Here is a 13,569-nt window from a genome sequence, read left to right as displayed (position 1 = left end):
TTTTAGGATGGGGGTTCGGTAAAATAGACGTTATGAATAATAATAATTATAACAATAATAATAATACATGTTTTAATACAACTTGGGCTATAGGCCTCTCCTCTCCTCTCCCCCTCTCCTCTCCTCTCCTCTCCTCTCCTCTCCTCTCCTCTCCTCTCCTCTCCTCTCCTCTCCTCTCCCCCTCTCCTCTCCTCCTCTCATCTCCTCTCCTCTCCTCTCCTCTCATCTCCCCTTCTCCTCTCCCCCTATCCTCTCCTCACCCTCTCCTCCCCTCCTCTCCCCCTCTCCTCTCCTCTCCTCTCCTCCTCTCCTATCCTATCCTCTCATCTCATCTCATCTCCTCTCCTCTCCTCTCCTCTCCTCTCCTCTCCTCTCCTCTCCTCTCCTCTCCTCTCCTCTCCTCTCCTCTCCTCCCCCTCCTCTCCTCTCATGTCCTCTCCCCCTCTCCTCTCTTCCTATCCTCTCCTCCCCCTCTCCTCTCCTCCCTCTCCTCCGTTCTCCTCCCCTCTCCTCTCCTCTCATCTCCTCTCCATTCGTCTCATCTCCCCCTCTCCTCTCATCTCCTCCCCTCTCCTCTCATCCCCTCTCCTCTCCTCCCCCTCTCATCTCCTCTCCCCCTCTTCTCTCCTCCCCCTCTCCTCTCATATCCCCCTCTCCTCTCCTCTCATCCTCTCCTCTCCTCCCCTCCCCTCTCTTGCCCTCTCCTCTCCTCCTCTCCCCTCTCCTCTCCTCTCATCTCATTTCCTTTCCCCCTCTCCTCCCCTCTCCTCTCCCCTCTCCTCTCCTCCCCTCTCATCTCCTCTCCCCCTCTCCTCCCCTCTCCTATCCTCTCCCCCTATCCTCTCCACTCCTCTCCCTCTCCTCCCCTCTCCTCCTCCTCTCCTCTCCTCTCCTCCCCTCTCCTCCCCCGCCACAAGCTTTTCAGCAGCCTGCCCCCTCAAGCTTTCTCTGTCGGCAGCATGTGGAGCCGTCTCCATGGCAACCATGGGATATGAGATGTGCTCGAGACAAGGAATGGAGGGCCGTGGAATATAAGGAGGGGCTCACGGCGCAGTTTGTAGTCTCTCCCTCTCAAATTCAGATATCCGCTCATTCCTTTCTGTGGTTACCAGTCTGGTTACGCGTTTCTTTACCGGGCTGCCTCTCTTATATCTCAGCTCCACGCTGCGTTTGGTCGAGAATGAGGGGGGAAATGCGCCTGTGTGTTTTTCCTAGGAGGAGTGCGTATTTGAGGCGAATTCCAGTGTCATTTTGCAATGGATGAAGTGAACACGAACGAACCCGATAACTTTTTTCTTTTTATAAGGCGAGATACGACTTGATGGGATTCCGTTGTGTGGAATCCATATGTCTGTGTCGCGCACCGGAGTGGAATAGGAGCCCGGAGTGCGAGGGGGATGTGGCACATCATCTGGATGTCGGTAGGAGAAATATTATTTTAAAGAGCACCTGCTCGACGTTTAATCATCAAAAGGATACAGTCCTAGTTTTATTTTATTTTGCTATAGCAGTTTATTTTTCTCTCTCATTGGGATTTGTCAGGGAGTCAACAACACGATGATTTTACCCACAACCTCCTAGAATATTCCACCTACTACTAACCCTGATTTATTGAAATTCACCTGTAGGATATTAGGCTATATATCCAAGCAAACGTTCATCAAGTTGTGTTTGTATATTATAGTACCTCATAAAAAATAGCAAAGCTGTAATTGTGCCGCTTGAAGTCAATGCGCAATGGGAGTATCCTTTGAGTTTACGCTTTGATTGACAGTGTGCAATAGCCAAAGGTATAGATGCAATTATTGCACATCACAAAAATTGGTTTCAGTAAAAGAAAAAAAATAATAAATGTTCTCCAATCACTGGTTCGATCCACCAGAGTTCATATATACTTTTACCTCGAATCATCGCTGCATTTCTTTTCGTAATTAACTTTTATCCTATAGTGTAGTAGAGTAGATCTGCTTAGGGAATTGGCCGATTTACATTTGCACATGACAGGGCTGATAATTATAGCGATTTGTCTTTTTTGCTTGACATGGCCTGAAGGAAATTGACAACTTAAAATTGATGTCAGGGTATATTATGACGCCCCAGACATGTTTATTGGCGGTGTAAATTGGAGCAGTTCTAAGGAAATGTAAACTTGAGTATTTATCACCTTTTAAGTTGTTGCTGAGCTTTTATGAAGTGTGCGTGCGTGCACATGCATGTAGGCTACATGTGCATCCACAGTATGATTCCATGTGCTTGTTTGCTGAAAAGTTTGGTAAAAGGCCAGGTTAAAATTTCAAAGGCATTGTATTAATCAGAGGTTTGGTAAAAGGCCTGATGAACTTTTTAAAGGCATTGTATTAATCAGAGGTTTGGTAAAAGGCCCGGTGAACTTTTTCAAAGGCATTGTATTAATCAGAGGTTTGGTAAAAGGCCCGGTGAACATTTTCAAAGGCATTGTATTAATCAGAGGTTTGGTCCAAATCATTGCACCTTGCTCCCTCTGACCTTTCCTCACTGACTGTGAATAAGCCAGAGCTAATGCAAATCCATCTGCCTTTTGTCTATGAGAGCCCTGATAATCCATCATACCCCCCACCAATCAGGAGACCTCCCCTCACTCCCCCCAGCCCCACTCCCCCCACCCCACCCCAAGAGCCTCTCAGCGCCATCCCAAACCCCAGAATGGAATTTCAAATACTTGATACACTTTGATTACCTCTTATGTTGCTGCATGCCCACCCATGTTTCTCAAAACCAATTTGGTTACAATTATAATTTCTTCCTTGGTTTAGATGTTCAGTTGCTAAATATATTCTCATGAGAATATAATGTATGCTACTTGAGTTGATACATTTTGTAATCGGAAATAATGGGAATGGAATCGCTTCATTGTGCAAAAGTGCAGAAAAAACACTCAACTTAGAAATGTTGACACTTTATAAAATAAGATTCTGAGCTCAACACCATAATAATTCTCTCACTATTCCTTTTTTAACTATGAACCCAGGACTGTGTGTTAGTAGAGATTAACTGAACCCAGGTCTGTGTTAGTAGAGTAACTGAACCCAGATCTGTGTTAGTAGAGTAACTGAACCCATATCTGTGTGTTAGTAGAGCAACTGAACCCAGGTCTGTGTTAGTAGAGTAACTGAACCCAGATCTGTGTTAGTAGAGTAACTGAACCCATATCTGTGTGTTAGTAGAGTAACTGAACCCAGGTCTGTGTTAGTAGAGTAACTGAACCCAGATCTGTGTTAGTAGAGTAACTGAACCCAGGTCTGTGTTAGTAGAGTAACTGAACCCAGGTCTGTGTTAGTAGAGAGTAACTGAACCCAGGTCTGTGTTAGTAGAGAGTAACTGAACCCAGGTCTGTGTTAGTAGAGAGTAACTGAACCCAGGTCTGTGTGTTAGTAGAGAGTAACTGAACCCAGGTCTGTGTGTTAGTAGAGAGTAACTGACCCCAGGTCTGTATTAGTAGAGTAACTTTGTGCAGACATCTTTCACGTTCTATGCTAATGCTTTTTCACCAACACTCGGTCAGGAGGAGAGCTGCATATGTCACCGCATGTGTGACCTGAACATTTGCAAGTACAATCGCTTCCAGTAGCAGATGGACAATGGAGCTCCCTGTTTTTTTTTGCCGCTGAGACCATTATTCCTTCTTTCATTTTCTACAGTGAATCGTTGAAACGTCCGATTTTCCTCTGAAAAGAAGCAAGATTATTGTGTTGTTGTGTGAAGATGGTACTAAACCAGGTGTAACATCAATGTATTTATATACACTACATATTTTTTCCCAATATGCCCCTTTCAGCTGCAGATTCAACACATGCATTGGGCATATTATTGTCTAAAATGATTCTGTTTATTAAGAATTGTTGTCGTACCGCAAAATGAAATTAAATGTAAGTATTTAAAACATCTTCTCCCGTTGAGACGTGCTCCTGGCGGTCGCTCCTCTCTCCATCAAGCTCCCAGTGGTCGCTCCTCTCTCCATCAAGCTCTTGCCATGTCATTTGATTTAAAGTGTTACGCCTCTGGAGCAGCACTGAACACATATCCTCTCTATCCTTATCATCACTAACCTCTATGAGCCAATAGTGAGAATAGATTAGATTAAAATGTATCGTCATTGTACAGCGCAACGAAAATAAGTTGGCATCTAGCCTAATTGCAAATGTAACAGTAAAGTGCAAACAATATACAATATAGAAGTGATTAAATAACTACTGAGTAAATATGCTAAACTGATATGTACAGTATAATTATGTACAGTGATACAGGTATAAATATACTATGATAGTAAGAGTAGGTATGGGATGGTAGGTATGGGATGAATACACATATACACATACACATTTGATACAGGTATCAAACCGTAATAGGTGATGGTATAGAAACAAACATGTGGATACAAGTATCCATTCAAGTCAGTTTTGTTGAGCTTAGGCTCATTGTCATATGTGATTGAAAAGATAAAATAGGCCCTACAAATAATAACCATACACCCTATGCATATACGCACATATTAGCATTTCATACCCCCCCCCCCCCCCCCATGAACGTTTGCTTTTCAATCATAGATTCAAGATTCAAGAGATATATTAGTCACATACATACACGAGACATGTAGTGAAATGAAGGTGGCCATGCCCGCCTTGATTGTGCAAAAAAATACAAATAATAATAGAATAAAATAGAATAGATAATAGATATACATGATAAAAGGTACTAAGATAAAATACTATACAATGCTAAGCTTCTGAATTAAAGGTAATGAGTCCTATATACACTACTATACAATATACGATACAATATACAGTTATGCTATATGTAACTATTAGGGCTGACCCCGATTAGTCGAATAGTCGACTAATCGATCGAAAGGAGCCGTAGTCGACTGCCAATATCTTTGTCGAATGCAAAAAACTAAACAAAAAAAATTATTACATTTTTTATTTCTTTTCTTATTATTCTTTCCAAAAGAAAAGAGGCCTAGAAGCGTGGCTAATGCTAATGGCACGCATACCAGAGGCTAACTGCCTAAGAAAACAGGCACTGAAAGAGGATTTCACCCATCTAATGAACACACTAGACTAGACAAATATCAAGATGTATCCGTCAGTGGACCAATTGCATGCTTTCGCAGAGAACAAGAAGCTATCCGTCGACTCCTTCAGATATTAAGCACCCCCAAACGGAATGATAATTTTTTTTTTATTATACTAAATTAGACTATCGGCAAATTTTGGCGACTACAAGTCGACTATACAAATCCTTAGTCGAGGACAGCCCTAGTAACTATACTATACAAACTATACTAACTATACTATACAAAAACATACATTTGTGTCTGCTACATCTGCAGAATTACTGCAAATTCTTCATTGGCGTGAACTACTGTAACAGCTAACACCCCCCCCCCCCCCCTCACACACACACACACACACCTACACTCACACACACACACACACACACACACACACACACACACACACACACACACACACACACACACACACACACACACACACACACACACACACACACACACACACATTACACCACCCTCCTTTAGCAACCCCCACCCTCCATTCCCTTTCACTGTCAACTGCAACCAAACTTGATTAAGCAGGTGGGGTCAGGCTACATTTGTTTGAATCAATAGACAGACGTGCTGGCAGTGATGATAAAGAGGCTGGAGGAGTCCGTTGGAGGCCTCAGCATCTGCCCCCCATGAAAGATGACTGAGCTGTTACAGTTAGGACCTTGAATTATGGGGCCATTACTAGCCCAGCAAGATGGATTCCTTCTCCTATGAATGTTATTTGACAAAACAATGAAATGACAAATGAGAACAACAAAAGAGACAAATTAAGTTATGTGATCCATGGAGAGAGAAAAAACACACATTTAGCAAAAGTTGATTGGAATCAAAGCATGTGGAATCAGCAGTAATGCATTATTAATGGCTTTGCTAAGCCTGCAGTAAGTACAGGCTACAGCTCAGTTAGTTCTCTTTATATTTCCTTAACAGCACACAACGTTGTTGACTGATATTTATGCTGCATACCAATTTTATGCAAAGATTCATTAAAAAATACAACCAAATAGAACGGTTTGTATGTGCATTTATGAAGCACTAATACAATATCAATAATAACTGCTGCCAGGCAGCCATACAAATGCATGATAAACAGACTCTCTGCCTTGAACGTTGATTACTGATTTATGAGTCTAGAAAACGTGATGGTTACTAGTTGATACATCCTTTATAATAATAATAATAATAATAATAATAATAATAATAATAATAATAATAATAATAATAATAATAATAATAATAATAATAATAATAATAATAATAATAATAATAATAATAATAAACTTTATTTGTATAGCACCTTTCATACAGAAACTGCAGCTCAAAGTGCTTCACAACAGAAAAAAGACAGGCATAAAATGAGCACATAAAGTGCAGACATATAAAATCACAGTTTTTCACATTAGGATCTAACATCCCAACAGGCCACCTTGTTTATGGTTTGATTCAGTTTTAAATAGACAATAATAAAAAGAGTAAGATAAAATAGACAGAGTAAAATAGTGCAATAGACTAGTGCAGTGCAATAAAATAGTAGAATAGAATAGACATAAAATGTGCACATAAAGTGCAGACATGTAAAAAAAAATAAAAAAATTACAGTACAATAAAATAGTTCTGGATTACTGTTCAACAATTCAAAGTCATCTTTACCTTCTCTGTTTGGTATCCACAGTTTAAAACTTGTCAGTCTTCCCTCCTGTTTGATACCCACTTTGACCCTTCGAACCTCCCACTCAAGGCAAACCTCCCTCTCAGGGTGCAGTTCCCTCTCTCAGGGGCACAGTTCTAGGCATGGGTCCTACACAGTTTTAAAGCCTGACAGTCTTTCTTGTTTGATACCCACACAGTTTAATACCTTTATGAATGCCTTAGAGCTGGCAATTCTCACGTTTAGAGTTATCCCCCCCCCCTAGCACTGAGAACATGCTGGTGAACCTCGCTCATAGGTACCCACTGTGTCCTTTCAAGACCTCCACATTACCATGCAAGCAGTTTTTCTTTTACAGTACAGCTTAGAGCTCCCAAGCAAATTGGGGGAGCCCACAAAGCATCGGACAACTGTTGTCCTCCCTTTGTGGACCCTTTCTGCGTTCCTTCTTTTTAAAGGTGATGAATGCAGCACCACCAATGAATGAATTGACAGGGAGGGGGGCATCATCGAGGGTTGAAGGGTGTTGGGTTGGGGGGGGGGTTAAAGGGTGTTATGGGTGTTGGAGGGGTGCCGTGGTTCTCTCTGAGTTCTCGCTAGCATTCCAGAACAATCTGTGTGCAGTTTAGGACACCCCTTTTTTCCCCCACCTCCCAGGGTTTTCTATGCTGACAGTCAGGCAGGAGGGATCAGATGGAGCTGCCCCCTCTCTCCCTGCTGCTTTCAAAGATGCATTTCCATTACCTCGCCACACCGGACCTAGCCTAATCTCCCTGACCCCCCCACCTGCCCCCTTCCTTTACTCTGGAGACAAGCTGGCTGCCTTTATGTGATTCCAACATCTCTTCAGCATCGCCTTGGATTTCTAGAGAGAAAGAAGGGGGTTGGAAAATCGCAATGAGCAAGTTGAATACACTGCACAAAATTACTATTAGAGCAAGATAATGACTAGCTTCGCCAGGCACTTATAATGGTGTACCCGAGGAGGGGGTGGACATATTATTTTTGTACCACTGCAAAGACTGGTGATACAAATAACTGCTAGTTAATCTTTCCCATCTTGGTGAAAGCAAGTCAAGGCAAGCTTCCTTTTTATCTTTTGCTATTGATTTCTTTTGATAATACTTTGCAAAAGAGAAAATTGTCAGCCCTGTCTCTTGGATTGTAATTTGCAGGTCCTTTTTGATTGGTTCTTGTCTTGCCTAGCATTGTTTTCAAGATCATTATAGATTCTGTAATAATGTGGAATTATGGACCCTTTTGTTAACTCATGGTGGTAAAATGCAACAGGCCTCCATTATCTCAGGCTCGCTGGTCTCTGAAATGAACTCCCTGTTGTAACAACCAGGGGTGGAGATGTGGAACCAAGTGCAGCCAGGAGATGCAGGAGACATGTTACGGTGCAAAACAAACAATTGTTTGTTTAATGAAGAACAGGATGCAGGTTTGATACAGGATAGCAGATGGGGAGCAGCTCACTGGCTACTCTGGCAGGACAGACAGGCAAACAGAACTACTAAAAGGAGCAGCTAGTGAGGAACAGAAACAGCCATTTATTATACTTTGTACTTATAGCACATGCATGAGTCTGCAGTTTCTCTTTCACTTTGAGTGCTTATAATTTTGAGTGGTAATGAAATAGAGTAACAGAGGTTTGAACACACTGAAGTAAAAGTTTTGTGTACTCACATTTCTTTTTACTGGTTGCCAGATGCTAGGGGTGGGGGAAAAAATCGATACGTAGTAGTATCGCGATACTTTGTGTGGCGATACTGTATCGATACAGGGACGCCAAGTATCGATATTGAATTATTCATAAAAAATATATAAATATAAGGAAGTTGCATTGTTCATTTCAATACCTGCAATAGTACAGTAGTCCACACACACACACACACACACACATGTGCATTCAGTTAAGTTGGAATATGACTGTAATACAAACAGTTCAGTTTGTCAGGTACATGCAACACAGATTACAGTGTTTACATCTGTCTGCTTGAGAAAATACCATGTTCTGCAATAAAAATTATTGAAGTGAGATGAACAGACTGAACTTTATTTTATTAGATAAAACAAGTTGACAAAGTTTTACTTTGCAGTTGAAAAAAGGTAATCAATTTAATTTGATAAAAAAATATAAAAATTAAAATAATAATTCCGCAATACTCAGCGTATCGCGATATATTTAGTAACGCGATAATATCGTATCGTGACGCAAGTATCGCAATAGTATCGTATCGTGAGGTCTCTGGCGATTCCTACCCCTACCAGATGCCTGTTTTTAAGTTCCAGCTGAGAGGTAGGAGTTGGAAAACATTTCATAGCCTGAAGTCTTGTGTAGTACAGGTCCAAAGTTTATAAAAATCCCACGAAAGATTAATGTTTTACAATGGATTTTGTAATGTGTGGACCGGTAAAAATTCTGCATGATTATCCAAAATGGCTGTCCGCTCCCATTCATTCAGAGGCTCTCGTCAAAACAATGGACTTCTTCATCTTCTTGTGTCACCTTCCCCCACTCTCAGCACCCGTCTTGGGTCGCTTTCGAAGCAGACGCTCCTTGGCTACAATGGTGGTGTAGAGGTGGATGGCAATGAATAAGACACTGGAGAGAGTGGATCCATTTCAATTGACTATTCTTTGTTTAGTTCCTGCATAGCCTTTTCACACATCATCGCATGCAATGCCTCACTTCCTGTATTCATGCTTCTTCTTCATGCCTGTCTAGGCAGGTCACCTCTGTTGACACCAAGTGGTGCAAATAAGTAACTGCATGCTTCACACTGTGTAACAGTAGGACACAACATTTCCTCTCTTTGTAGAAAAAACATTTCCTCAGAGGCTAAATAAAATTATCTCAGAACCTGCATTCAGGCATAACCATTTTCCTTAACTGTACTCAGTACTGTATGAATAAAGGTTAGTAAACCAGAAAATATAAGAAAGGTGAACATGAACATGAACACAAAATACTCTGTTTCACAGATCTGAAATAGGATACAACTGTAGGATTTTTTTTTTTTTTTTTAACACTACATTGCATACTTTTGAAAATACAACAAAACAAAAGATCTGTTGACAAGCTACATTCGGAAGACCAATATCTAATCAGTCACATATTCTTGCATCCAGTTAGGCTTCTTTCTGACTCGTGGTTTCTTTGGAGAGGATGGAGAGGCAAGGTCAGGTGAAGCAGGAATGTTCTGTGGCTTTACGGCTGCACAGCGATCAGGAGCTAGGTGAGAGGCGTTCCATCTTCGGCCATCTTCCAGCAAGTATGTGCTTTGGCCGACCTTCTTAGTGACTCTCAGGGGAGCACCAAACTTTGGGTGAGCTTTGGGCACATGGAGAGGTGTTTTCACCCGTACACTATCCCCTTCTTGAAAAGGTGGAGTGCATGCGCCTCGTTTTCCATCAGTATAAGTCTTCATCTTGTGTTGATGGCGTGTGACTTTCTCTCGTACCTGTTCATCCGAGACAGGGTCAGTATGAGAGCGCGGCAGGACAGTCAACTTTGTGCGCATCTTCCGGCCATACAGTAGTTGATAGGGAGACACACCTGTAGCTGCATGCGGTGTGGCACGGTAAGCCATCAGGAAGGCAGTAATGGCAGGTTTCCATGGTACAGACTGTATGATAGCCATCTGCACAGTCTCTTTCAGGACACGATTGAAACGCTCTATGGCGCCATTCGCAGCAGGGTAGTACACAGAGACTCTGTGGTGTACAACATCCCGTTCAGCTAGGAAAGCAGCAAAGTCAGCTGAAGTAAACTGTTTTCCATTGTCTGTCACAATGGATTCCGGGTTTCCTTGTTTACTGAAGACGGAGGAGAGGAAGGATGTAACATCCTTTGTAGTGATATTTGCAGTGAAAGCGACCTCTGGCCACTTGCTGTAGTAGTCAATCAGAGTGATGGCATATCGACAGTCCCATGTAGCTGTTTCAAAAGGACCGACAATGTCCATTGCAAGCTTTTGCCATGGCCTGTCCGGGAATGTAACTGGTTGTAGTGGAGCAGGGCGTGGCTTTGCAGTCTTGTCATTGGACTGGCATGGCTGACATGACTGAATTGTAGAGTGGACCAGGTCATCCATCTTTGGCCACCAGTAGTACTCTCTCAGGCGTTGCTTTGTTCGCACCACTCCTTGGTGTGTCTCGTGTGCAAGAGCCACCAGAGTAGCACGCAGTGCGATTGGCACAACCAGACGTGCTCCCCGAAGCACCAGTGAGTTTTCCACTGACAGTTCATGACGTATGGGGAAGTATGGGGCAACTTCTGGACTCAGCATTTTCACCTTTTGTGGCCAGCCACGTGCAATCTGTTTACGGAGTGCAGAAATCTCCGGGCAAGAGGCAGCAGCAGCCTCAAAGTCAGTAATGGGCAGAGCAGCAAGAGCATCAGTGATGTAGGCAACCATTTCAGGCTCCGCATCCAGGGCAGGGTCAGGAGCTCCAGGAAGTGGAAGACGGGACAGGCAGTCAGCCGTGTAGTTGTCTGACCCTGGGCGGTAGATCACATCATAGTCATAGGTCAAGAGCCTGGCAGACCAGCGTGCAATGCGCATTCCAGCACGACCTATGCCTTTAGTAGTAAGCAGTGTAGTGAGGGCTTGATGGTCAGTACGTAAGGTGAATTTTCGCCCCCACAAGTATGTGCGCCACTTTTCCACTGCCCAAACACATCCCAGCGCTTCCTTTTCTACAGTGGAGTATTTGCGTTCCACTGTGTTGAGAGCCCGGGAGGCAAAAGCCACTGTATGTTCCTCCCCGTCAGGATGAAGCTGGGTGAACACAGCTCCCAAGCCGTAGTCTGAGGCGTCAGTAGACACCACTGTATGCAGGGAAGGATCGAAAAGGGCAAGGGCAGTACTGTTCACCAGTAGCAGTTTAATTTTCTGAAAACTCTTCTGTGCCTCACTCGTCCAGTGAAAGTCAATGTCTTTCCTGATGCATGCCCGCATTGGCTCAGATTCTGTTGCGTAGTTCGGGATGAACTTTGAATACCATGAGACTAGGCCTAGAAAAGAGCGAAGGGCAACGCCATCTGTCGGAGCTGGGGCATTCAAAACAGCTTCGATGTGCTCTTTGTCAGGCGCAATACCTTCAGCTGACACCACGTGGCCCAGGAAACGTAGACTTGACTGATTATAGCAGCACTTTTCCTCATTCAGGAGTAGACCTGCCTCTTGCAGGCGGTGTAGAACTTGCTTCAGTCGAGCATCATGTACTGTGCTGTTGGCTCCATAGATGATAATATCATCCAGATAATTCTGCACCCCTGGCAGGCCTTTGAGGATGGTAGCCATCATCTTTTGGAATGCAGATGGTGCAGAGGAGAGGCCATAGGGCACACGGCAGTAGCGGAAGAGTCCTTCATGGGTAATGAAAGCAGTCAGGTCCCTACTTTCCTCATGTAGGGGCACCTGGTGGTAGGCACTAGCCAGATCAATGGTTGAAAACACTGTGGCCCCACGCAGAGTGGACAGCAGCTCATCTATGTGTGGAATTGGATAGCAGTCTGTAATGACAGCCTTGTTTGGCTCTCGGAGATCCACACACATACGAATGTCTCTTGTCTTCTTTCGTGTGACAACGATAGGAGACACCCAGGGGGAAGCATCAATCCTCTCTATCACACCAGCAGCCAGCTGTCTGTTTATCTCTTCTGTGACTGCATCTCTCACAGACAGGGGCAAACGGCGCAGTTTTTGTCGAACCGGGGGAACAGAGGCAGAGACTTTGACCCGGTGCACAAACTTTTTAGCACAGCCAACTAGTGGGGGAGAGGTAGAGAGGTGCAGCACAGGGGCAGTTGGAGCAGAGGCAAAAGGAGGAGGAACCACAGCACCTCCTACAATGTGAATGTTCAGTGCAATCATCAAATCCAGGCCCAGCAATGGGGTCCCCTTCTCCACCACAAAGAAGGTTGCTGCAGCAGTGACATCATCTCTAGTCACCAATGCTGAAAGACATCCCAGCACAGGTATAGGTGACTTGGTGTATGTGATTAGTTGAATAGAAGGTGGTGTTAGGTGTGACTCACCAAAATGTTCTTCAAACACACTTCTGGGCAGTATGGACACTGGGGACGCAGAGTCAACAACCAGGTCCATGGCATAGACTGGTGAGCCTGAAGGCTGGATCTTGACATTGCATTTTATTTTATCAGATTTACCGGCAGCCTCTTGAATGCACAGGACAGTCAATTCAGGAATCTCCACTTCTCTTACTTGATGTGTAGGAGCAGAGCGGCACACTCTGGCAAAATGTCCCTTCTTGTTACAAGTTTTGCAAGTAGCCTTAGCAGCCGGACATGAGGGAGCATTTGCTAGGTGACTGTCAGATCCACATCTGAAACATGTACGGGAGGACTTCCCAGTTGCAGCAGTAGGTGCAGGTGTGAATGGTTTATGCTGAGGCCGTGATCGAAATTGTTTCTTTTGCACTGCTTGTACTTGAAAGCTAGGTTTATCTCCAACCATGCATTTAGCTTGTTCAGCTGCAGACTCAATCTGTGTAGCAAGTGTGATAGCCTTGTCTAGAGTGAGATTAGGCTCCAGTAGTAGCTTCTCCCTAATATGGGCATTTGTAACATATTGGATAAGCTGATCACGCAGCATCTCATCATTCTTATCACCAAAGTCACATGATGATGCAAGCTCTCTGAGAGCAACCACATATTGGGCAACAGTCTCATGTGGGCTTTGTACCCTTTTTCTGAATGTGTGACGTTCCACTACCACATTAGTCATTGGTGTGAAGTGTGCACTTAATGCAGTAACAGCAGCATCATAGGTATCACCTGTGT

The 13,569-nt window shown here is 43.7% G+C and overlaps 1 protein-coding gene across 1 annotated transcript in view; it reads left to right on the top strand.

Annotated features, from left to right (window-relative positions):
• LOC311233497 (receptor-type tyrosine-protein phosphatase N2-like) overlaps nt 1-13,569 on the top strand; it is a gene marked incomplete at both ends in the record, with an annotated part of 758,095 nt that overhangs the window by 524,525 nt on the left and 220,001 nt on the right. The gene's annotated exons all lie outside the window — the stretch shown is intronic.

The sequence above is a fragment of the Notolepis coatsorum genome (assembly GCF_963971535.1).
Source record: "Notolepis coatsorum genome assembly, chromosome: 8".
In the NCBI taxonomy this organism is placed as follows: domain Eukaryota; kingdom Metazoa; phylum Chordata; class Actinopteri; order Aulopiformes; family Paralepididae; genus Notolepis; species Notolepis coatsorum.
This window is presented reverse-complemented; position numbering and strand designations above follow the sequence as displayed.